The following is a 27957-nucleotide window of genomic DNA, read 5'->3' as shown; positions in this document are numbered from 1 at the left end:
CCTATAGGTTCCCACGGGCAAGCCTATCGTTGAAGAAGGGAGAAGATGTAGAATATTAATACAGTACAGAAAGGGCAGGAGAAAGCAAAAGGGAAGTATTGGAGTGAATTTCTGGAGTCCTACACAGAAGAGATAAGTTTTCAACCTCCTTTTCAGATTTATATAATTTCTTACATTTTGATGAAAAGAACTTAGGGGAAGCAGTGAGAGACACATAATTACAACATCAATGGTCAGATTGTAAGAAACACAGAGAAAGTAGTCAAAAGTGGCATCTATTTATTTGCATAAGTTGTCCACTGAGCAAAGACATAGCTGCATCTTAGCAGCTTTCACTAGGCAATGATTTTGGACTCCAGGGAACATTTGTCAATGTCTGAAGATAGTTTTGATAATCATTATGGGTGTGTGTGTGTGTGTATGTGTGTGTGTTACTGGCATCTAGTGGGTAGAGGACAGCGATGCTGCTAAACTTCCTGCAATGCACAGAATAGCTCCCCCAATAAAGAATTGTCCATTCCAAAATGTCAGTAGGACTGAAGGTGAGAAACCCTGACTTACAGAGGTAGATGTGCTCCCCTCTTTCAGTTCAAGCTTGAATCATGGTTAAAAGAGCTAACATTTGGGGGAAGTGATTCACTATGAAAATAATTTGGATGCTTACTGAAAGCAAAAATTGGGATAAATTTCCGAGAGAAAGACAATGACCTGTACCTGACACCTAGAAATTTTAAATGATACAATGAAGTTTTAAGATGAAAGTTAATCTAGTTCCACATTATCTGTGGACATCAGTCACCTATGGTTGCCACAAAGTTTTGAAGACTTTCCTTATAGCTTGTTAATTTTCTACCATATGATCCCAATCTTCTTTGGCAGAAATCAGAAAACTAGCCTTCTCAGACTGTCTTACAGTAAGGAAAGTACTTTAGGTCCCAAGAATCAAATTCAAAGAGTGTGATTTGAAATTGGACGTAAGCAACCTATGGATGCACCTCTTCTTAGAGAACTTGATTTGTTGGTTGAGTCATTAGGTTCTTTGGGGATGATAGTGGTGTTCAGACTGATGGAACAAAAGCGCTGGTAAAAAGTAGTGTTTTTGCTAGAGGATTTCCCGGAATATGCTTATACAGTGTGATTGACTGGGTAACTTCAGAGCTGGCTCTCTGGCCCTGCTGGAATCTGTTAGCTACCTAACTGCTACCTTTTATATGTCTCTTTTATTGCTAAACTGGCTAGAGAGAATTATGTGATTTGTAATAAAGACTCGTGACTCACACAGATGTATGATTTAAAAATACTTCTTCCCTAAACTCTTTTGTTAACTAATAAAGTTACCAGAGATTCAGCTGTAGGCTTAAGACACGCTACTAAACCATGGTGTTTTGGATCTGGTGCTTATAGTATTTTCATTAACAACATGTACTGTACTTTGGAAAGGATGGTAAAATAAGAGAAAAGTTCAAGGCTGTGGCATTCAGGATCACTATTTAACATAACATTTGTACACAGCAGGCATTGAATAATGTTAGCTAATGTTAACTTGAATTCAAAACAAAATCACTACATTGTAATAGTGATCAAGTATTTAAAATAGTATTGCTTTCTAATGTTAAGTAGAAAAAGCACACACAGGAGTAGATCATGCTCTAAAATATATGTATGTCATATGTATGTACGGCAAAAAGAAAGCTAGACGTGACAATTCAAGAGGACAGCATGATCTGTATTATTATTTTGCATCTGCTGTACCAGTCTGCACATCTGCCTAAGAGCTCATCTTCCTCAGTATCCCAGAGTCCTGAGAGGATGTGTTCTGTCCTCATATCTCAACCCCAAGGCGAGAGACTAGACTGGTCACCTCCAGCCTCGCCTACTACTGGAAAACACTTAAATGGAAGGCCAGCAGCAGCTAGGCTTTCATTTTCATCTCTTTACTATTACTTTAAATTTTAGGTTATACTTAGAAAGTGTTCAATAAGCAATAAGCACTTGTTAATTAAATATAATTTATGGGGATCAAAAAAATATGAGAGAACAGGACACCTTAATAAGACTCAGAAGAGGAAATACAGAACCTGGTCTCATACTGCATAGTACGTATTACTCCAGGGCCTTTTACATTGTAACAGATAATATGACAATTGAGGATTGTTAAACACCTACATACACACTCAGAATTGTTCCACCTTCTATCAGACTTTGTAATTAAAACATACTTGGGCATATTCACCTGTGTGTATACACACATGATGATATTTATTTAGTCTGGACCAAGTACATAGGCCTGTATGCAATGTATTTACGAAGCTTTGCAACAATTCTTGGTGTGGCAAATTGACATCCAGTTACTCTTAAATCAGTCATGTAATCAGGTAAACCTAGATTCAACACTTAAAAGGAGAGCACTGGAAAAAGGAGAGTATGGAGGAAAGCCACAAAGTCAATTATATTATTATAAATAATTCTAATTAGTAAATACCAAAAAATGGATTGTAGTCACCTGATAACTATTGAAAATATTTTATTTGTCTTGTAGTTTCATTGAGGATATTCCAATAAAGGTAACAGGTTTCAGTCTCCAAAAAAAGATGACTTATATGTAGATAGAAGCTATCCATTTAAAAATTTAAGCCATCATCCATATTTATATCGTATCAATATCATTAGTTTGAAATTTGCAATATCTTAAGTGTTCTATTATACTCTGGTCCAGAAAGTCTTATGGTTTATCAACTATTAGAAAGATAATAGATGTAATGTACGATACATGAAAGCAAAGATGGTATTTGTAAAACCTCTCATTTCAGTAATAAATACAGAAGCACACGTTTGTATTTTCACCCATAGTAGACACAAATCAATAAGGATCATTATCTGGTTATTCAGTATGTACTTCTCACTGTAATGAAATGCTTTTACTGAACAAGAGCTATACACTGAATTGACTGACGTCTACCAAAATCATGAATGGAAATAAAAAATAAGTGTAAAAATAAAATCAAAGATATTCTCTCCCTCTCCTCCTTGAAAACTTTGAATAGTTAAGCCTACTGAAAAATTAGGCCTGCTTGCTTTTCTGTGGTGTTATAGAACTAATTTTTCCATTTTCACTAACGTTTGTTCTTATCAAAGTTAAAATTTAATTTTGTAGCTATATCAATACATAATTCTTTTAAAAATTAGATACAAACAAAACCAATACAATTAGATACAAACAATACAAAATTAGATACAGCTAAACTATGTGTTTATTCCAGTATGCAACTAAAAATTAAGATGTGGGTCTACATTACATTATAGAGAGCTAATGAGAATGACTAATCAAAGGCTAAATTACATTTCCACAGCTAACCTGCTAGTGGAGTTGGTAAAACTCATTGCCAGAATTGTAGAAAATAACACTGACTGCCCAACGCCCTAACTTCAAGTACAAGTGACTTTCCATTAAATATTTTTGTATATTTAACTATTAAACTCGTAAAACTTGGGCCCACTATATTTTCTTCCACTTATTTCACTTCACTTAAACTCATGCTCTCTTTGCTAACTTTTCCCACCTTACTTTTTGTTTTAATTTCTGTATTTCCACTTTTTATTGTGTTTAGAAGTCTTACAGTATTTTTATTAATAACATGTACTGTACTTTGGAAAGGAGGAAACCCTCTCTATTCAAGGTTGTTTCTCCAAATTTATCACTACTACTTTTCAGAAATATTGCATTATAACGTTTTCCTACCAGTGAGAGCTCACAGCGTAATCATGAATTACAGTCCTTTACACTCAAGAATGATGATAATGATCCAAAAACTATTATAAGGCCATTAGTTTGTGTAGGGTTTCTAGTAGTAAAGGATGGATTTTTATTAATGAACCCATATTGTTTTCGCTGTGTACCTCTGAAAGTCAATGGTAGGAGTTGTATGGCCTGAATTGGTGTTTATCAGTTAACCATAAAGAACCCAACAATCAGAAAAAACAAGACAAATATTTTCTTAGAAAAATATCCTCATTATTATTATGTTAGCTACCTAATACAGATGTCTAGAGTGTATTTGCTGTAACATTTAGCACACCATAGACATTCAATAAATAGGTAATGTTAATAAGACTAATGTTTATCTTCAAATAAACTGATTTGGATCACAAAATACTTCCTTTTTTTTTTTTTTAGATTTTATTGGGGAAGGGGAACAGGACTTTATTGGGGAATCGTGTGTACTTCCAGGACTTTTTTTTCCAAATCAAGTTGTTGTCCTTTCAATCTTAGTTGTAGAGGGCGCAGCTCAGCTCCAGGTCCAGTTGCCGTTGCTAGTTGCAGGGGGTGCAGCCCATCATCCCTTGCGGGAGTCAAGGAATCAAACTGGCAACCTTGTGGTTGAGAGCCCGCACTCCAACCAACTGAGCCATCCAGGAGTTCAGTGGCAGCTCAGCTCAAGATTCCGTGTTCAATCTTAGTTGCTGGGGGCGCTGCCTACCATCCCTTGCGGGACTCGAGGAGTTGAACAGGCATCCTTGTGGTTGAGAGCCCACTGGCCCATGTGGGAATCGAACCAGCAGCCTTCGGAGTTAGGAGCGCGAAGCTCCAACCACCTGAGCCACCGGGCCTGCCCCATACTTCCTATTTTTCTAGTCCCATCTTTGGTAATCAAAATCACTGACTTCCATAATTACCCCCCAGTATGGGTTAGGAGTTTTTACTTCATACCTCCACAGAGCATTGTGCTGACTTTTATCACATTTATTACATTGCATTGTCATGATTCAATTTGCTTGTCTGAAGCAACTTGACAATGGGGACGATATCTTCTCTGCCTGCAACTTTAAGCCAACCATAGTACCTGTACATATGTACATGATTCATGCTGAATGAATGAATGAATACAAGTGAAAGAAGCTTTTTCAACAGAGCTTTCAATCATTAATACTAATGGTGAATTTAATATATTGATTTTTTAAAATAGGAAGGTCACTAGATATTTAAGAGTCATAATATTGGTATTATGGGGGAAAATTTACTGGAAAAAAAAATCACTTTCCTATTCCTGATTGAGTTATAACAGTTAGGAGATTAGAGAACCTAAAATGGCTTGCATAAGAAATATAAGAACCATCTGAAGTAATACAGACCTCAACTTGAGATTCTGTGGCTTTTGTTCCCACTTTAAATTATGAATTTCTTACTAAAAGAGAAGAAAGTTTAGAGAAGCTTCAGCAAAATTTTGAAAATCTCAAAGTTCTAGAATTAACCTAGTATTTTTTATAGCCTAGCTTCTTAGAGTATTTTTTTTCCCTCCATCTGCTGGCTGTTGATATGCTGCAACCTTATATTCAGATTACAAAAACACAGCAAGAATGAGTTACTTTTTAAATATGTTACAATAAAAATTTAACTTCAAATCTTGGTGTGAGACAGTTATTCTCTCACTAAAAAGTATGAATGAAAAAAAAGTACGTCAATATTGGTGCTGAATCCTTTCTATATAAATAAGAGCTTCAATATTTAATTCTATAAAATAATTTTACATGACACGTGACTATTTTGTCAGAGAAAGTATATGGTCATTCAATGCGCAAAAATATTATTGACATGTTTTATTCAATATGTTTCAAAAGTACAGTATAAATTCTTGGTGAGAATAAAAATAAAAACCAAGAATCAAAAAAATTATTTGCTGAAATGCTTATACATTTATCTTTCCTTAGAAAGTTATTAAGTTTTCCATGAGGAAACAATTCTTCATCTCTCTTACCATTTATAATGTTAATGATAACATTCTTTCTTATATAGAAGCATCAAAACAATTTTAAAATCCTGCTTCAAACATTACTCATATATTCACACATACTTGGTCCCTCTTAGTTTACCCCTCCTACTTATGCTTTTGATTTTGGTTTAGACTCTTGAATTCAAAAATTATACCAGGTGATATCTAAATCTATGACAATCTTTATCTTCCCATTATCTATTAAATGGTAAATATCTTTAAAAAATTAAACTATGGTACTGCTTAGTCCTCTGGAGTTTACTTTGACTTACCAACTCTCAATGTCAAACAACCAAAAAGTAATATTTGACTTCTGAACAGAGAACAAATATTAATTTGCTTATAAATACAATATAACTTATGAATACAAAAATGTAGAATTTATACTTTGAGAAAGGTAAAGGAAGCAAAACATAACGTTACTTCCTGTAGGTAAATAGACATAATATATGCAAATAATATACATAATGTAAATATACACATCTTGCCATTTTTAGAAATTGTGGTATACTCAAGATATTTAAAATTGAGAATATTTTAATAATCATCCCATTTAAAAAATAAAACATACTATAGTAATTTATGATAGAAAGCAAGTGTCAAAAACGAGGCAATTTCTTAGTACAAAACCTTTTTAAAAAACAAACAAACATTTTTCCCAATTTACTATATAATCTACCACGTTTATCAAGTGGTAACAATGATATACTATAAAATATATAGGGCAAAAAAGTTTCCTGGGCAAAACTTTTGTTATACTTAAACTAGCCAGGTAAAGGGGTGGGGGATGAAGAACACATATGTGTGGCAGGTGGGGCAGAGATTGCGGAGAGAATGAATGCAGTAGTTTTATGTCTCTTGAAATAGCTATCTATTGTACATCCTCTAAGGGCATTCACTTAAAATATTAATATGCTGAATATGTATAGTATATTTACATAAAGAACTTAATATGGCTCAAAAACAATTTACCTTTTCTTGAGGGAGGGTGATTATTAATCAACATATTAAATTTGCTTCATAATTTTATCAATTTGGACAAAGAGCAAGAGACAGATTTCTAAGGTTTGGCCTTTTTTCTTATGTACCTGGGAAATTTGACCCATTATAGCAAAATAGGCTTTAACTCTTAATGGTCTTAGTCAACTTCAAGAAAGTATTACAATTTTTTAATTTCAGTATACATTGAAACTTAGAGAAATGTTGCAAGAATAGGATGAGGAACTCTCCAGAAACTTCATCCAGATTCCTCAATTGTTTACATTTTGCCCCATTTACTTTGTCATCTAAGTATTAATTTGTTCTTTTGAGAGAAAATTGGAGCAATATGTCAATTTATCTCTAAAAACTTCAGTAAGCATTTCCCTAGAACATGGACATTCTCTTCCATAACCACAATACAATTTTTAAAATCAAGAAATTTAATATATTTAATCCACAGTCCATGTTTAATTTAAAAAAAAATTATTGTCCGAAAATTCCCTCTGTAGAATTTTACACTAAAAACAAAACCAAACCAAACCAAACCCTGGGCCAGGATCCAATCCATTATCACTGCTTACATTTGGTTGTTAAGTCTCTTTAGTTTCCTTTAAAATGGAACCTTTAACTCTCCTTCTCTTCCTTGATCTTGACATTTCTGAAGAATGCAGGTCAGTTACTTTGTTAAATGTCCCTCATTTTGAGTTTGATGTCTCCTCATGATTACCTTTAAAAGGCTGTATTTTGGCGAGAATACTGTGTCCTTTTCAAATGCATCTATGAGGACGCACATGAAATGTGAGTTTAATCCAATATCGGTGGTGTTATCTTTGATCAGTTTGTTAATGTGATACGCATCAGTTTCTCCACTGTCAAATTACTATGTTTCCTTTATAATAAGTAATTTGTTGGGAAATATTTTGAAACTTTTATATGAATTTTTACTCAATAATTTTAGCATCCTTTGATGATTTTCCAACTCTATTATCCCTTGTGTTAGTTGGCATTATAATTTGAGGAAGAGGTTTCTCTTCTATCTCATTTATTTATCTACTCCTTTATATTGATATAGACTGATGGATTCTCATTTTATTCAGTGTGTTATAATTCATTATTATCATTATTCATTTTGATGCTCAAACTGTCTCAGATCGGGCCAGCGAGAGTCTTTTTAAGCTGACTCCTACTCCAAATACTTTTTTGCAAATAATTTTTCCTTAAAAAAAAGCCCAATTATTCTACATTTCACTCCAAAGAAATAAAATATTTTATTATTTTTACTTTTATAGCAGAAAGTTACTGTAATATCAAATTAAAGTTTTTCTAGAATAATATTCTATGGTATATGACACTGATGATTACTAAATTAAGTGATTAAAAACAACACTGATCTCATTTCAGAAAAATCATTTCTTTTTTAACTATTATTTCCTTTGAGTTGTAGGATATGTAATTTTTGAAGTAAAAAATATGTGTATAATTTTATAGTATTCTACTTAAAAACCAGAGTAACACTATATAACAACTTTAAAAATTATTAACATTGCACTCTACATACTCTAAAATCATTATTATTTAATTAAAAACAAATGTTATTTTTAATTAATTAGAAAGATCTAATTAAATGTGGAATTGTTAGGATGCTGCAATCTAAGACATTTTTTCAAATAACATTGGTCCCTGACAAGCACACAACTGGAATTCTTTGCTCATAAATGTACAGTCCTCTTCCTTTAAGAAGAAAAATGTAAATAGATAATTTAAAATCATTGAATATGACATTTCAGAATTACAAGGAAGTTTGGAATATATTCAGTCCTGTATTTCCCAAACTATGTTCTGAGGATCACTTAATATATGTAGTTTAGATATAGGGTAACATAGACACCTTTAATACTATACCCATTGTTTGGAAATTCAAAATGCCTATTAATATTGGGTAGAGAAACTTGCTTAACTTTGTTTAATCCAGAATTCCCTAAATTTAAGCACAGGACCTGACTTTTTTTTTTTTTTTTAAGAAGGTCATTCTTAATATCTAGCTGGGAAATGGCAATCTCATTTTTCAGAAGAGAAGTGTCTTCTGTAATATCTCACAGATAGTTAGTTGATGGCAGGCCCAGGACAGAAAATGCAAACCTCCTGGCTACTGGTAGTTGCACGTGTCTTGTCGCAATGCACTGCTTCCTGTAAGAACACAAGACATCTCAGGACCTTTTGAGCTCGAGTCCTCTTTACCAAGAATGGTAAGAGTAGACTATAGTTATTGTGAAACATGCTATGATGCTCTAATTCATGTCTAGTGATTGTGGTCCAAACCATAGGATCACTGGTTCTGTTGAGTTTAGCTTCTATAATTTAACACACTATATGGCCTTTAAAAATAAGTAGTATGACCATATGATCCAGCAATTCCTCTCCTGGGTATCTACCCAAAAAATCTGAAAACATTTATCTGTAAAGATATATGTGCTCCAATGTTCACTGCAGCTTTATTTATGGTGGTCAAGATATGGAAACAACCAAAGTGTCCTTTGATAGATGATTGGATAAAGAAGGTGTGGTATATACACACAATGGAATACTATTCTGCCATTAAGAAAAGATGAAATACTGCCATGTGTGACAACATGGATGGATCTTGACATTATTATGCCAAGTGAAATAAGTTAGACAGAAAAAGTTGAGAACCATATGATTTCACTGATATGTGGTATATAAAACTGAAAACAACAAAGGAACAAGACAAACAAATGAAGAAACAAAAACTCACAGACACAGGCAATAGTTTAGCGGTTACCAGAAGGTGGAGGGGTTGGGGGTGTTAGATGAGGGTAAAAGGGATTAAATATATGGTAATGGAAGGAGAACTGACTCTGGGTGGTGAACGCACATTGTGATATATAGATGATGTATTACAGAATTGTAACTTTACTAACAGTTGTCACCCCAATAAACTTCTCATCTATTATGTAAACTGAATAAAACCTTTGAGGAGTATTATTTACTTAATAAAATGTCTTTTGTTTTTACTACTCTCTCAGACGTGTGTGTGTGTGTGTGTGTGTGCACACTGAACAGTGAGGAATAGATAAGAACTTACTGAAAATAAATGTATTCTTAATCAAAAATCATACGCAATTAGGAAAAAAATCCTTCTATAGTTAGCAGTAATCAGAAACTATAGCTTCCACTTACAATAAAGCTAAATAGGTATGATAATAATGATGTCTGAAATTACAATATTTTTATTTATATAAAAGAAACACAGAGGGTTGATAATGTATTTTAATTACGAAGAATGCACAGTGGTTTTACAATGTCTTGCAGCCATAATCATACAGTGCAGATATTTGGAGTCTAGAATCATCTTTACTGTAATTTTTTATTATTTTCTTTGAAATCTACTGAATTTATTATGTTATGGATTTAAAAATTTCTCCTTGTACCTTTCTCAAGCTGTTATATGAGGGACAGGAAGGAAATATCTTCCTTAGCAAAAAAGAAAGACCGTAATAGTCTATAATAAAACTCTGCTACAGCTTATAATTTTTATGTATAGTTTTTTTTAAGGGAGAGAGAAATGAAAGCAACTTGTCTAAGTGCATTTTTGTTAATCTATTCAATAACACTAAAGGGAAACCACACATACGTCAGCTTAACAGTTAAGATGGGAAAACACTGAAAAACATTTAAATGACTAGGATTTATAAAGATAGAACTTTGATAGATTATTCATATTACAAAGCCATGGCTCTTATAAATGTGTATTTCTTTAAGAGCAATACAGCTTACAAGTACCTTTTAATCAAGTACACAAAGGATCTGCTTAAGACTTCGAGAAAACAGAGTAAATACTTTTTACATGTGACACTCCATTAGTTGGCAGCAGTCCTTTTTAAAGCCCCAAAATTTTCATATTGATACAGGCCAGGGGATTTGGATTACAGAATTACTATAGTTATGGAGATATTCTAGGGGTGGTTTAAAAATGGGTCTATAATATGAAGAAAAGGGAAAAGTTAACATTATATACTTTGTCTCATTTTTGTCATCATTGACACCCTATGAGAAAGTATTTTTATACTCATTGCTGTCAACTAACTGCACTTAAAAGATCATAAGCTTCTAGAAGTCAAAGTCTGGTTTAATGTTAATTTAGTGTTATGCAAAATAACATTTCTATTCAATGATAAAAGATGAGTTGGTATCAAGTGATAAATGGAAAGCACTGGTAGAGTAGGCAGAGGTAAGTTAATTATGAAGAAAGTCACTTCTGTTTTGGTGGTGGTGGGGTAACATATTACATAAATACAATATAATTTATTTAAAAAGTTATGACAATTATGTTTGTGAACTTGTTGCAATGATGTTGCTAACCCTTTTTTTAATATCAGAGGGATTATTCATTATGAATCTGTACCAACTGGACAAACCAAGTTTACTATTTGGAAGTGCTGAAAAGACTGTGTGTAAAAGTTAGATGACCTGAACTTTTCACCAACAATTCATGGCTCTTACATCCCAAAAATTCACCAGCTTACACAGCACAGTCTGTGAGGGAGTTTTTAGCCAGTAAATAAATGACTGTATTGAAACACCCTCCCTACTCACCTGATCTGGCCCCCAATGATGTCTTACTTTACCTGAAATAAAGGAAATATTGAAAGGAAGACATTTTGATGACATTCAGGACATCAAGGGTAATACGACGACAGCCCTGATGACCATTCCAGAAAAAGAGTTCCAAAATTGCTTTGAAGGATGGACTAGGCACTGGTGTCAGTGCATAGCTTCCCAAGGGGAGTACTTCGAAGGTGATCGTAGTGATATTCAGCAATGAGGTATGTAGCACTTTTTCTAGGATGAGTTTGTGAACTTAACTGTCTGACCTCATATATTTATATAATAAATATATTTTGCTTTAGTAGGAGAAACTAGTTTCTAGATACAGATCCATTTATATCTATAATATACAATTTATGTCATTATTTTAATAAGTTGTTTTATTACCTATATCTTGTATTAGGTGTTATAAACATCATGTAATTACATCCAAAAGAACGCAGTCTGTCAGTTATACTTCAAACTCTAGCTAGAGTGATCTTTGTTAAATCCCATTTGATCAGGTCATTTTTGTGCTTACAATTTCCAATGACTTCAAGTTTAAAATGGTAGGTAGACCATCCATGTTTTCACTTCTTTTAAGACTTACCAAAATGATAGCACAGAAATAAAAAAACAAAAAACAAAATAACACAGAAATAAAAAAATAACATCACAACAATAACCTGACATGGCAAAAAAACCAACAAAAAAAACAACCCCCCCAAAATCCCCAAAACAAACAAACAAAAAACACATAAAATAAAAACAAAATATAAATACATAAAAAAGTGAAAAACCATAATTGTAACACATGTGATTTAGTGTTAATATTCTTAATATTATTTTTTATTTTTATCAGTCAAGAAAAAACATCAAAGAACCCAAGTAAAATTTCAAATGGGGCATAAATGAGATGACCATAAAAGAAATACAGAAGGTGCCAAAAAATGTATATACATTTTAAGAAAAGAAAAAACTGTATTAAAATTGTAGTATTCAATATATAACAATAACAAAAGATGAATACAAGTTACGTGTACACATTTTTTTGGCACCCCCGGTATAAAGGACAAATTACAATATAAAAAGATATTTATCTCACTAGTAATCAAATAAGTGAAAATTAAAATGTCATATACTTTTGTCATTTCAAATTTACTTAAAAACAAAAACAGTTAATATCAAACAACAATACTAAAGAGAAAGTAAGTGGCACTCTCATACAAAGTTGGTGCAAATGCAAACTGGTAGAGGCTTTCAACATGTTTACCCTTTGCTCCACCTATTCCATTTTTTAGAATATAACATAAGCTACTATTTTCCAAAGTCTTAAGTGGGATGTTGTCAGATGTTTGTGTGTGTGTGTGTGTGTGTGTGTGTGTGTGTGTGTACGTGCATGCATGCACATGGAAGTCTAAATTTAGTTTTAAAAGTAAATTTATATAATGGCATTTAAAATGTTTTTCCTTTTTTAAAATTTTCGTTTGCTTTTTAAAAAATAGACTTTCGTTTTTAGAGAAGTTTCAGGCTCACAGCCTGGAAAACTGAGTAGAAAGTACAGAGATTTCCCATATGCTCCCTTCCCCCACACATGCACTTCTCCAACTATCAACATCCCACAGACAGATGTTATTTTAAGAATGGATTCTATAATCAAATATGTTTGATTTCTAAAACTTAGTATACTACTCTACATTGGTATTCTCTGTGATGGTGGATAATAGACAGGGTTTCCTTGTATTATAGGCCATGGGACCCTTTCATCAAAAAGTATGCTTAAGAACTGAGGTTAGAAGATATAGTATAATTTGGAAATTGTCCTAAAAAATCATTGAAAGATTTATGTACAAGGATGTTCACTGAAGTCATGTTAACCATGGGGGGAAAGTTGGAAACATTCCAAATACTCAAGAATTGGAAAGTGGTTACAAATTTATGTTATATCCTTTAACTGGAATATTATACAACTATCAATAATGGTAATGCGGATGATATTACTGACATGAAAAATGCTGCAATAACTTGCTAAGTAAAAGAAGCAGTCTAGCCAAAGAGCTTTTATATCCTATTGTTTCTAGTCATAATCATAATAATTACATAGATACATATGTTAGGCATATATACATATCTATATATCAATAAATTCAGAAAGACATACAACAAAATATAAAGAATAGTTGTCTCAAGGTGGTAGAATTACTGCATTTTTCTGTATTGTCTTATCTTTTTTCTTTCTACAATCAACATGTATTTATTTTATTACATAATAGAAATATCTTTCAGAGCACCATGATTATGTGTCTTAACTGTTTGGCATTTTAATCTATAGATGTCAGATGCTTTTCATATTTAATAAAAATTAAGTTCACAGACAAGAAAACTATAACTATATAAAAAATTCATGGAGAGAAAGCATAATTCCTACCTTCTGGAGAGAAACTGATAAAAACATAAGTGCTGTGCGACCCAGCAGCGTAATGGAGGCAGTAAATCTCTAGATGCTTTATGCCTTTATGAGTCCCTATAAGGGAATACCTCTTCTCTCTGTAACAGAAATAACATAGACAATACATGTTTATTTAAAAGAGAGCTGAATGGAAACTACCTTTAAGTGCAGACTGGAGATATACGGGCTGTCTGTTTTCAAGGGGGACTCATATATAAACCGTTTGAAATGGTACCACTGACTCGCTGTAGGACCTTGGAAAAATTATTTATCTTCTCTGTGCCTCAGTCTCCTCATCTGTAAATGGGGATAATAGTATCCAACTAGGAGGGTTGTTATAAAGATTAATGTTCATAAAATTACTACAACAGTGTCAGACACAATAACATATGCTATACATGTGGTTAAAAAAAATACCTGGATGGTGTTGGTTATATTACTAAAGACCCTTCACAGAGCACATTATTGTTAGTGACATTTTACTTCTGTTCACATCTCAACCAATTCCTACCTTAATGATGTGAGGTAGATATTATTACCACCTGGCTCTCAGCCTTGCATGTCAGAAACATGGTCATATCAGCTCCCAAACTGTTATAAACAAACTCACAATAAACTCATAAATTTAAAAGGGGAACTTTTTTGTCTTCCAAAATGATATCCAATGGATTGGATAAAATACTATTTACTGATACCTGGGCTATTCAAGTACCAACCCAATTTGAAATAACCCATCAGTATAAAATTAAAGCAAAAATAATTGAAAACTCAAATTGCACCTTCCATCAAGCAATAGTAGTGTGTTTGTCCACTGTGTTAAAAATTTACTCTTACTCTTTATGATATTTTGAGATGGCACATCATCATCAGTGGAGTATTCTTGCCAAGAATGTTTAATCTGAATCTAATAAAAAATATTACAGAAAAATGTAAATTAAGGGACATCTTACAAACAATTGGCCCAGATGTTTAAAAAACATCAATGTCATGACACAAAAAGGCTGGGAATTTTTTTTTTCAGATTAAAGGAGATTAAATGGATATGACAACTGAATACAATATATGATCCTTAGTTGGATCTTGAAGTGAGGCAAAAAAAAATAAAAAGACAGCTATAATTAATGGAAAATGGAAAATTTAAACCACAGACTTAAAAAAAAATCTCTATTGGTTAATACATTTAAAATTAGATGATTTATTCTTAGAGATAAAATTATTCATTTATGCATTTATATTCATCATAATTTATTAAATACTTATTCAGTATAATAATCGTGCACATAACAAAAATTCTTGCAAGTAACAGACCCTAAAATATAGACTTGGCTTGGCCAAAGGGGTCAGGTGAAGGGTTGTGAGGACCCCTTTATCTCGGTTTGGCAAGTTAGCAAAATAGCTAAACTAACATCTGTTACATTTGGGACTCAGGCCATGTTCCTACTGAATTATTTTCCCTTTAAATGGAAGGAAAAAATTCAGAGTGTTGGAACAGGTTGCTACTTCACGCAGCCTTCAGTAAATTCTACAAGAAAGAGTGACACATCAGGAAGCAAAGAAGGGATAAAAAGAGCTTTGCCAAAAGAGCTACTTTCTGTCTGTGGCTGAGAATCAGATGATCTGGAGCCTGGCAGGAATGAAGAAGCCAATTATAAATGTTTTATAATGATCTTTTATTTTTTTGAATAAATTATTTGCGTAATACAGAATTTGAAAGATATAAAAAGGCAGTGAAAAATTTCTCTTCCTGTCTTGTCCCCTAAACATCTGTTTTCCCTCCCCAGAGGCAACCCTCTGATACCAGATCCATGTATTTCTCCAGAAATGTTTAAAGCACTGCCATATCTACACATGTATTTACAGAAATGGAACAGGTTATACACACTGCTCTCTACCTTGCTTTCTTCACATAATTTGTTCTGCCAATTGATCGTTCAGTACATTCAAAGCAGACTTATTACACATTCTCATTATAAAGCTTATAGCGTAAAAACTGTAGAGTAGACAAGAATATGAGAGGATATATAACACATCTTTTCCCATGCAGGGGAAATAAGATACTGGCCACCAAGCAGGAAAGAGCACCAAACTTTCTGAGCGCAGAGTACTGAAGACGATGACTGAGGAAGGCACCTGGGAGGATTTGTCTGAAGAAATCTTTGTGCTTTAAGCATGCCAGTGTATTGTGGCGGAACATCTGAAAAGTTACTGAAGCCTTTGCCATGACAGTGGAGGCAAAGGTGTCCAAGACTGATCTGGCAGACATAAAAGAGACTGAGGTTTGAAGAAATGGGGCAAAGAGTGCATGGTCCTTCCAACTGGAGACGATGGCAAGGACCGTAGCAGTCGACCCAGTGGATGAAGTCCAGAGGCCAAGTAACAGGAACTGTAACTCGGTGGACACATGGTGCCAAAATGCCAAGGGTCAAGCAGCGACTCAGCAGAGAGAAGCATGTGGAATCCCGTACTCAGCCACTGATGGCAGGATGATGAGTCTCCTCAGGAATTTGGGGAAGCGTAGAAGGGAAGGAGAGAATAAGGGGTAGGGGAAGAATCTTAGTTTAAAGCCTAAGTTGACTTAATTTTAATTCAGAAGTGATCAAACAACTACCCATTGGTAAGAGTATGTTTCCTTTTATGAGTGGAAACAGTGGTGGTAGGGGAATACCAGGAAAAGGGGTTTGTGAGATAACTCAATTTTAGATATAGGCAAATGATGTTTTATACACTCAAGATAAATAACTTTAAATTTAAATCTACATAGTCAGCTCACAGGGCTGTTACAAGGATTCAATGAAATGGTTGGGTGAAAATGTGCAAGTAATAAATGGTGTGATTTTCTTGTTATAATTACTGATAGTAACCTTTCTTTGACTTCTTACCAGGTTCTTGAGACCTTTAACCAGCGTGACATAATTCCAGATTTTATGAGGCACATTTCCTTCCAAAGAGTACTACCTTGAAGTAAGCGAATCCTGGATCAATTTCTACCTTTGTCACCCTCTACCTGTATGAGTTTGTAGAAGTAACTTAACTTCTCTGAGTCTCTGGCTATTTATTAAAAAAACATAGTGTGATAATAAAAAATTATTTCATACATATATTAAGATTATGAAATGTTATAGCACATTAGCCCACGGTTGGTGGACATACCTACTTTCTCTAAGCTTACACTATGCTGTTCAGTTTTTGCTTTGGACAATTTGATCATCTTGTCCTATGTCCTGACTGTAGGAGATTGAGTCTATAATATATGGCTCCTAGTTATTGTTCCCAGGCCAGTGGAGCAACATACATTCCCACATGCTGTGAAGGAAGCAGGTCTGTATCATAATAAAATCATTTAAATATAAAATATATGATATATAAACAGCAATCTCCTCAAATCTTACTCTGAGACTGGGTATTGGAACTGAATATTTTGATTTTCTACTTTCTCCAAATAGAAATTGTCTTTTCACAGAAGGTATTTCTCAAATCTAACAAATACTAAAAAGAATAAACTATTGAGTAGATAAAATCAACAATATTGTCTTCTGGTTAATGATGGTAGATAGAATATACACATTTAACTTCATCCCCTTTCAAAACCCACTAAAATGCAATATAATATTAAATATTTTATTAAAAAGCAGGAGCCAAGGAAAAAAGCAGCATAGAGATCAATGATAGTAACTAAAATTTGGAAGCTAGAAGGCAAAAGAACTATAGTTAACTGACCCAGCAGACCCAAGCTAGTTGAATCATAAATTAGCAGTAGGTAAAGCCAGGATACAATTTATTTGCAATACAGTTTCCAAAAAACTTAGGAATTGGTGGTACCCAGACTCATGAAAGTGGGTTAAAGGTGGAAATCAGAGCAAGCCTGCTTGGAAGTCTATTTAAGAATCAGTCCCTTGCATTCCCTTTCTACCATTCACAACTGGACAAGTACCCCTCCCTCTCTCATCCCAGCAGAAGACTAAATGTTTATTCTTTGGAGAATTCTGGAGGGCAGAGTACTCTACTGAAAACAGAATTGAATGACATTTTATATGATGAATATTGAGACTTCCAAGTCCTCCTCTGCTTGATTTGCATCTTACAACCTCTCAACAGGAGAGTGAAAGATTCTTCTTTGATGAATCTAACTGGACTAGGAAAGGTAATAAAATGACATTGGGGGTTCCTGAATAAACAGCATAGTCAGATCTAGGGAATTCACAGTTTTAATTAAGCCCCAGTTATGTGTTATCTAGGCACCCCCCTTTCTTACTACCTTAAATGTGAGGTGACAGCCAATGACCACTAGATGTCTGAGGAAAGCTTCTAACACGAAAGATGAAGCCTTAAAAGAAACAAACAAGCAAACAAACAGGAAGGAAACATAACTATTCAGGGAAATGAAATTTCAAAAAAATTATCTTCAAAGAGATAAGAGAAGAACTGCATCCACGAAACAGAACAAATTGATTTCTTTTTAAAAAAGGAACAAAGAAAGTGCTGCCAAAAACTAAAATTATGATAGAAATGGAAACTTCAATAGAAAGGTTGGAAGATATCCCAGCAAATAAAGAGACTAAGAGAAAGGACACAGGAGAGAAAGGATAAGAAATTTAGCAGACCAGTCTATGAGCTTCAACATCCAAATAACAGAAAGAAAAGGGAAAACGGAGAAAGAAATCATCAAAGAAATAATTCATGAAAATTTTCCTGAATTAAAGAACATGAATTTCTAGATTAAAAGGGCTCACTGAGTGTCTGGTAAAATGAATGAAAATAGATCCCCAACAAGGCACATCAAAATAAAATTTCAAAGCTCTGGGACAAATAAAAAATAGTAAAAGGTTCCAGGAAGAAAAAAAAAATACACAGAACAGAAATTAGATTGTCTTTCAACTTTTCAGCATTGGATGGACACTAAAAGACAATGGAGAGAGAATATAAAAATTCTGAGAGAAAATGAATTCCAAACCAGAAAGTCTGTACTCAGCCACAATATCCATCAAATGTCAGTAAAGCATAAAGACATTTTCAGACAGGCAAGATCAAAGCTTCTGGTAGAAGTACCCCGTCAAAATGAGCAAGTAAATGAAGAAGGAAAAGACATTAAAAACAGGAGATCCAATTCAAAACAGGGACAAAAAGAAGCCTCATGGTGACAGTAAAAGGGGATCTGTACTATGAGGGACAGAGGTGACAGCTGAATCAGAAACAAGAACATTGGAAACCAAGCAAATGAAAAATAAGACAATTGTTAGTTTTAGGGAAAGCAGAGAATTAGATACATGATATGGTTCTACCACAAAGAGTTTATGTAGTTATAAAATGTATGAAATTGAATATTAAATATCAAAATCATGATATAACTATATTGACAAGATGGTGTATTTGCAATGATGGTGTAAGAGATATAAAATGAATCGAAGTCTACAGCTTCCATAGTGTCAAATTCATAGATTATATGTGAAGCTGAAAAAAAATCAAGAAGTAGAAGTAAAATCATGTTATTTAGAGATATTCTTTTTCATAAATACCAAAGGAATCAGCAAAAAAAAAAAAAAAAAAAAAAAAAAGTAATGCTTCTGGGAATTGGAAAAATGCTGAAAGGAGGTACAGAGCAGGGAACTGCTGTTTTTCTTTTTCTTTTTAAATAAGTCTTGTAGGACTACTCGAGTTTTTATACTATGTGCATGTGTAACTTTGATAAATATAAAACAAAATGAAAATAGTTTATAAATGCTTAAATGTGGTTGCATATGAACTGTATCATATAACCTTTTAAGGTACGTTTCTAGAAAACAGTGGTTGCACCAAACATCTGCAATGGCAGCCAACGACTGTAACAATGGAACAGAAAACAGGCACTGCAGTGGGTTCTGGGATTCCTGGGTTTAAATCTCAGCTCTACCTCTTTCTAGTTATATAATCTTGGATAAGACACTAAACCTCTTTTTGATTAAGCTTCCTCATCTGTAAAAATCCTTATTTCATAGGGATGTTAAGTGTTAATTGATACATTACAGGAACAGTGCTTAGCACAGTGCCTGAGACGTAATAACTGGTTGATAAATGTTAGCTATTTTAATTATAATCCCAATTCCTAACTCTGGATTATAAGGATCATGTCCATTGTACCCCGCCCCCCCGCCTCCCCTCTTGCGCAGACTTTGGGACATTTTATTTCCCACAAATGTCTTGTTCAACCACCCCACAGACTCAATTATCACCCTAAAATCAATCATGTCTGGTTCACAAAACATAGACTAGAAATAAATGTCACAGCTGGAACCACCTCTCTTTCCTTATCCATTGTTGTTTCCCTTTTCCTTTCAGGCAGCCTGGGCCAGGATTTCTAACTAGAAAACCTACCTTTGGGTAGGTCATGTAGTCTCTCTGAATATCCATTTTCTCACTGTAAGGTGGAGATGATAATGAAGTGTGCCTCCCACCATGCTTTCCTGCTACTTCTGGTAACTGTATACTGACTTCCCTTTGGACAACTCACCCCGTTCCCCAGCTTTAGAGGTGGGCCTAACAGCCAAAGACAGTAAATACCTGGGGTGCCAAAAAAATGTACACATTTTAAGAGATGTTATCTCTGTATTACTTTTCGAAGTTGAATTGAATTACGGTAGCGATGTGTAGTATGATGTTCGCTCAAAAGCTGGAGTTAATCAAATGAATGCTAGAGTCATTTATTGTATTACAATTTTAACACAGTTTTTTCCATTCTTGAAATGTGTATACATTTTTTTTTGGCTCCCTCTGTATGTCCCCCTATCCCTCTGTCCACAGTGATATGTCTAACGATAGTGTATTTAATCAAATCAGGAGAGCGACACTCAGAACTGTCAGGGTCACCAAGTGTGAGGCTGAAAATGGAGCCAATCCAGAGGGAAAGAGTTGGGAGATGCAAATTAGCATATTTAAAGACCATACCATCCTATGAACCAAAATATCCCTTTCTGGTCCGAGGCTGAGTGTATGTGTGTAGAGGGGAGGGGAGGAGGGGACAGTTCTTCACTGCACCCAAATGAGTCTTAACTCCTACCTACCTTACAAGTATTACCTTCATTGTTTCTAGGATCAACTGAGATAATCAATATATTTGGTAAACAGGAAGCAGTATGCAAATGTTAATTGTTATTATCATAATTTTTAATAACATCAGCACAACTTCTTCACAAAGCAAACTATGCCTTGAAACAGTTACAATTTATTTTCACAAAAATCAAAGTAGCCTATTAAAAGTCTGGAAATGTTGGATATTATTTGTGAATATTTATTTTGTAAAAAAATATAAAAATGTACAATTGTTGTTCAAGTCATTCCAGGTCATGCATGTGACAGCAGCTCAGCTAGAGTCCTAAGGTTAGGCTAGTACGCCGCCTGCCGAATCTCTATTTCACACTTTGAAATTCATGGTTGTGTGCTCCATAAACATGTTTGAACTGTTTGAAAATACATATTCTTTTTTTTTTTTTTAATTTTATTAGTTTCAGGTGCACAAGACAAAGCAAAACTTAGACGTTTATCATTTATATCCCTCACACTGTGTAAACCCCCCTCCCCCCATCCACTATCCCTCTGACCTCGCACAGAGCCATTACATTTTCACTGTCTCTATTCCTAATGCTGTACTCCACTTCCTGTAACAATATACATACAAATATATAAATATACATACATATATATATATATATATATATATATATATATATAAAATTATAGTTGTCATTCAGTATTATTCAGCTTCAGGTGTACTGTGCAGAGATCAGGCATCTACATCATCCCTGAGGTGGTCTCCCAAATGGGACACATGCCCATCGGATACCCTACAACATCTTTACATTATTGGAAAATATGTATTCTGTACTAATTCCTTACGAGCGAATTTTATCAGACTTAATTGGTAAACTCTGGAGTAGTACAATTGTTTTATTATTTATAAATAAAACACTAATTAAAGAAAGTTCAAAATAATTTGACTGGTGATTTTTTTTTTTTTTCTGGCTAGAGCAAAAGTAAAATTTAGCTCGACTCTTGTTTCACTTCTCAGAAACTGAGTAAGTGCAGTTGAAATAAATGCTGCTGTACAGTGTTTGCTCCATCTGATATGTCCTTGGTCTTATCTCCAAATTAGGCTCCTTTAGGTAAGAGATCCAATAATCAGATAACAAGGATGATTTTTGTTACAGTCCAAGAAAACCAACTCATTTTAATAAAGCGGAGTTACAAACTACAACTATGAAGATCTGGTATGTTAATAAACGTATTTTAAATAAGTTTTGTCCTTCAAAATGGTTATCCTGGAAGGCCATAAACCAGGCCCAGAAATGCTGAAATTGTTCAACATATGTTTGGAGTTTCTCTTTTGTAATTGCCTTTATAATTAGCTTTTGTACCTCACAATATCCCTTGTTGCTTTTGACCCGAAAAGGCCTACAAAACTTTTGACCCACTAAACTTAGTTTGATATCACATTTAGTTGGTTTTAGAATTCAGATGAAACTAGTGTGCATATTCAAAATAGTATATTGAAGAATATTTTGTGCAAAGGCAGAACCCATAGAATAAACCTACAGATTACAAAGTGCTACTGAGAAAGAGTCAAATAATCCAGATTTTAAAGTTTTGTGGGTTTGTCACCTTTCCTACAATCACATCTTAAATTAGGAATAAAATAGTAGTTTGAATATGCAGGTATATTAAATTGCAGTCTGTGAGATTAAATATGTTTTTAAATAAGCAGCTCCTAGAAATTAATTTAACTAACATTTATAGAGTACATTCTATGTATCTACAGTAGTGCTAGGTGCAATAGGAAGTATTAGGGAAAAAAAACTCCACAGGCCAGGTCCTCGAGGCACTTAAAAGCTAGTAGAAGAGGAAGTTACGTATAATAACCACTACAACATTTGACTTCAATTCTAGACTTGAATGCTCTAAATGAAGCTAAAATCTTAGTTGTATAATTTACAATCAAACACTTTAGTCCATATTTCCTCCTGTCTATCCTATTACCACTCGCACAGTGTACCTTTAAACACATATCATATTCAATTGTACAAATTTGTTTATATATCTGCCTCCTCAGCTGGCTTATGAACTCCTCCACAGCAAGAACTAGAGGTCATAACACAATGTCTACTGCCGTGTACATGTACAACAACTGTATGAATCATAAAGCAGAAAGTTAACTGTACTATCATTGAAAGAAACACAAAGTGATATGAGAAAATCAAACAAGGAATAGTTTACTTCCCACTGGAGAGCTTGGGCAGTGCTTCAAACAGAAAATAGCATTTAAAGAAAATTAAGATGCGAATATATAGACATTAGAAGAAAGGATTATAGGTAGATAGAACAGAGAAGATTTATAAATACAAAGATAAAAAAGTACAGGGTATTTGAAAAATATTCATAATCCAGTATCACTAAAATTGCAAGCTTTTGTGAGTGATGGATAGATGCATTAGAGGTATGGGGAGAAGCAGTGGACGAAACACCTGCATAGGTGAGCCGTGATCTGAGTGCATCTGCTTTCCCAGACCTGTACAACTGGGGGACCAATACAAGTGCCAGGAGAATGACCCCCTGGGAATCCATCTACATGACTGAACACAATTCAAATGTCTATACTGTTGAGGAAAAATGTAGAGCACCATTCACCAAATGGTGTTTCATGAATAATATACTCTTAGAGAAACCTCATAGATGCTTGTAGAATCCAGTTCAATCCAGCATATTTTCCCAAATAATTTGACCATGGAACCTTTTAGTCATGAAATTCTTACTGACATCTCAGTTTGAAAATTTTATTGTAATTTCTCTATGTTTAACATTTAAGGTATCACTATACTCTAACTTAAAATCTCTGTCATCGAATGGGTCTATTTCAAGCATTATAATAATATATTATAGAACAATATAATAGAACAACTCCTAAATATCCACTAATTTGGTAGCAAACAGAGAATATGAGTAAAATCATAATGAATAAGAAATTACCACCATAAGTTTACTTCTTTTTATATACCCAAAGTTACATAAGTATTTCATTTTCATGGTGGATTGAGCTAGACTACAGGTGGAATTTAGTGAAATAAACATAAAGTTTGACTTAGATATAATACCTTAAAAATATCAAGAACCTGGAAACAAGGTGACATCCATAAATAGGGGAATAGCTAAATAAATTTTGGTACGTCCATATATTACAGTCATTAAAAAGAATAAATCAGAGCTATCTGTACAATGTATTGTAGAGTGAGAAATGCAAGGGGCAGGTGTGTGTATGTGTTCCCATTTTTTAAAGCAATGAACATAATTTCTCTTTGTATACATGTGTGTATACACACTGAGTAGAGGAAGGACAGTCACTAGGTTAAAAAAAAGACTGCACAAAAACGACAATTTCACAGGTACGTAAAATAAAAATAAGACCTCAGGAAACAGAAAATATGAAAAACTACAGAATTTACATCAAAGTTGACTTTATCTAATATAATAAATTATCCCCTGTTTGAATTCTTGAATGATTTCCCATTAATTACAGTGGGCACTTGGGTGGGTAAAATATACATTTGTTAGCATGAGTTATACATTCCTTCGTGGTCTGGTTTCTACCTTTCTCACATTCCCAGTATATATTCTACATTCCAGCCATTCTAAACAACCCAGCATTTTCTGGAAAGCCCTGCCATTTCATATTCCTGGGCCTTTGTACACACCGTGTCCAAGGTTTGAAATGTCCTTGTTTTGCTTCTGTGCGTGTTGAACTCTTAAAAAATTTATGTGTAAGACTTAGTCATACAAATATCAAAATACATAATAAGCATCAAGTATGTGTTATAGGAATTCAGAGTCCTGACTAGGGGTAGTCAGGAAAAGCTAGTGTTTGAATGAGTTCTTGAAGGATTAGCACTTTAATGGAGGTGAGGAGGGAAGGTATTCCAAGCAGGGAGCAAGGACAAAAGCCAAGATATATAGGTGGTATATACAGCTCAAGACATCTTTAGGAGGCAATGCCTACTACATGGTGGGTACGTTTAATTGTGGATGGGTAGATGGATGGATGTATTAGAGGATTGAGGCAGGAAAACAGCAAATTATAATATAGAAAGGCTGGAATGGGGCCAGATAATTCAGAGTCTTAAATATGTAGCAAAGGCACCTAAAATCTATTCTGTACACCTGTGTTCTTCAAACAGGAGTATATATACCTCATGAGACACTAGAAAGCTCAGGATAAACATGAAGCATGTTCCTGACATAATTTTATTTGAAAACTTAAAGAATTAAATAATTTAAGTGATATCTATTTTTATACATTATTTTCATATTAAAACAGATACATTACAGAGTGAGGTAAAATTTGTGTGAGTTTTTAAGATAAAAACAAGACACATCAAAGACATGTTGAGCTTGTGAGGAGATGCTTTCAGCTATGCTACGGGATCCTAGCGGGTGCTAGTTTATATTCTTTTCTGGGAATGGAAATGCAGAGTCATGACAGGGATTTGAGCAAGGTAGTAACAGGATTAGTGATGATTTACTTATATTAATCTAGCAGCAGTATGTTGGCTGGCCTAGAATGAGAAGATCAGAAATCTGTACTATAACTAGAGAACTATTCCAATAGTCCAGAATGGTAGCTATTAGAATGGAAAGAAGCTTGACAAGCACCTTCAAGGAACTTGGTATTTCAACTAATACTGCAACCCATGCAGTGTATTAGCATTGATTCAGAGATGCTAAATCATCTTTGTATCGAGAGGCAGTTTACTGTTGGTTAAATATCAACTCTGGTGCCAGAATGCTTGGGTTTAAATTTTGGCTCATTTACTTGTTGTGTGACTTTGTAAAAAGTACCTAACTGTTCTGTACCTCTGTTTCCTCACCTGTATAATGGGGATAATGACAATGCTAGCTACGTCAATGGATTGCTGTGAGGATTAAATTAGTAAATATACGTAAAGCACTTACATAGTACCTACTATTTAAGTGTCACCTGCTATAATTACTACCACTGTTATTTTTTATTATTTATATCGACACTCATCTTTCCTGAGATTGTCAGAGAATTAGTGAGATCTACAGGGTATTGTATATTCTCTGACTGAGGGATGGCTCTAGAAAATGCCGAAATCCTAGAGCTTGATGACGGCATTGAACACATTACAGTCCGGGTCAGTTCATCAGCACATTTGTACCCTGTTACCCCTTCCTTACTATTAGAAAGTCTCTTTGGAGTTCAATAATCTCGTTTTAAAATGTCCACAGCAAGTGTTTCTGGCACCTAATAAAATTATATTTATTTGGTAAAAGTAAATATTTTGTTATAATTAATTGATGGTAACAAAAATGTAGAAAAACATATCCAAATCTACTTAGGAAGAGCAAACTCGATATGCTACACAGTATGGTATGTTACAGTGCCCTAATACGTTTTATTAGGTTGAATCACATGAAATTGCCCATATTCAATCATTTTGACTTACAAAAATGATAATTTCCTATGTTCAATCTATTCAGTTGGTGCAAAAGTAACTGAAGTTTAAAAGGTTAAAAATAATTGCAAAAACTGCAATTACTTTTGCACCAACCTAATAATAGTTCCTTAAATGTACTTTGGACAAAGAATATTTTAATTTCATATTTTATTTTTATTTAATATTTACAATTTTAAGTTAATTTTCATATTTTAATTGAATATTTTATTCAGGATATTTTAATTTTTCTTAATAAAATCCTATACTTCTCTTTGCTAGTTAAAATAAGCAAGAAATGATGTGAACAAATAAGGTCAGCAACAGCAAACAAAATCACTCATATAAAGTAAGAGTCTGGAACTTGGGAAAGCCTTTGTCTGCGCTGTCAACCTCTGATTCTCTCCTTGGCGGTGCTGTGCTGTGCTGGTGAGCAGGCTGCTTTGCCTGGCCTTAACAGACTGCTCCCCCCAACTCTGCATAGATTAGCCCCCAAATGCCTTGCCTTTGTTTGGGATATTGCTTTTTAAAGTATCCTTGGAAACAATTGCTGGAAGAGTAAACTTATTCTTCCCAAAGTAAAGGCCTTTGACTAAACGAATGAAAAACCAAACTGTGTGATTTACTACTGAACGCCTTTTGTAATGATTTGGGGGATTAGCTAAAATTCAGAAGGTCGTATGTATTAAAATCAGGAGCAGCTCTAATTATTTGGCTGGCCATCTGCAATCTGGCAATCTGGAATCATTAGTTCACTCTCTGAGACCAACTGAAAACACAAACAGTAGATTCAAACTTAATTTTGGTTTTGAATAGCTCTTGAAATAAAGACACACACACACACACATATAGTATATGTCATGTAAAAATAATATAATATAGGCACATTATTAGCATATGTTTTAATGTGGTGTATCCTTTTTTAGTTCTCATTTTCATTTTTAAAAGAATAAGATAAAAGCTACCCCAACTCTTCAAAAAAAAACACCAAAACAAAACCAGAACTGCTTTAATACCTGGATATCAAAAGAATCCAATCTAAGTTATACACCTATATAAAATTAAATGAACTTGATAAAAATTTAAGTCTTTTATCCGTAATAACTATTAAAAACAGGGAGAAAATATTGCCCTGGCCTGTTCTGCACCGCAGTTAGTTTTAATGGTTAAAGGGCTTGTCCGGTGGGGGAAAGGATTTCTTCACTCTGGACTGTTCTGCTCCAACAGGAAAATTCAGGGTTAGTAGGAGGACCTTTTCAGGAGCAGTGATCAGCTTGGGAGAGTACAGAACCTCTTAATTCTATGAGCAAAGCTCTCAAATCCTACTAAAAATTACCAGTGTTTCCTCACCTCCAATTTATTTTTCATGACACAGTAAGAGTAATTTTTTTTCCAAATACAAATCTGATCATAACATCTGCCAGTGAAAAACCCTCAAGAGCTTCACATTGTTCTTAAACTTCAGATAAAACTAAAAATGTGTTCATATGTTCTTGTAGAGCTAGGATGGTCACGATCCAGTCACTTAATTGCTCTAACAACTTTCTATCCATTGACACCATTGACCAATTAGTTCAGTTTATCTCTGGACACACTATCCCCCCAGTCCCTGGTATTCTCCGCGTTCCTTCAAGCCACATGGCTTACTGACTAGAAAGTTCTTTCCTTCCCTCTTGATGGAATT

The 27957-nt window shown here is 34.0% G+C and overlaps 1 protein-coding gene across 15 annotated transcripts in view; it reads right to left on the bottom strand.

Moving 5' to 3' along the window:
- Positions 1 to 27957, bottom strand: part of MBD5 (methyl-CpG binding domain protein 5) — a 372589-nt gene that overhangs the window by 95013 nt on the left and 249619 nt on the right. For 14 of the 15 annotated variants that reach the window (XM_074335952.1, XM_074335923.1, XM_074335956.1 and 11 more), the window contains one exon: positions 13783 to 13901. The exons of the other annotated variant lie outside the window; for it this stretch is intronic. The gene's annotated coding sequence lies outside the window, so the exon portion shown is untranslated. The remainder of the gene's footprint in view (positions 1 to 13782; positions 13902 to 27957) is intronic. 15 annotated transcript variants of the gene reach the window in all.

Source organism: Rhinolophus sinicus, linkage group LG01 (assembly GCF_036562045.2).
Source record: "Rhinolophus sinicus isolate RSC01 linkage group LG01, ASM3656204v1, whole genome shotgun sequence".
NCBI lineage: Eukaryota > Metazoa > Chordata > Mammalia > Chiroptera > Rhinolophidae > Rhinolophus > Rhinolophus sinicus.
The sequence above is the reverse complement of the archived record's forward strand: the minus strand, read 5'-3'. Positions and strand labels throughout refer to the sequence as shown.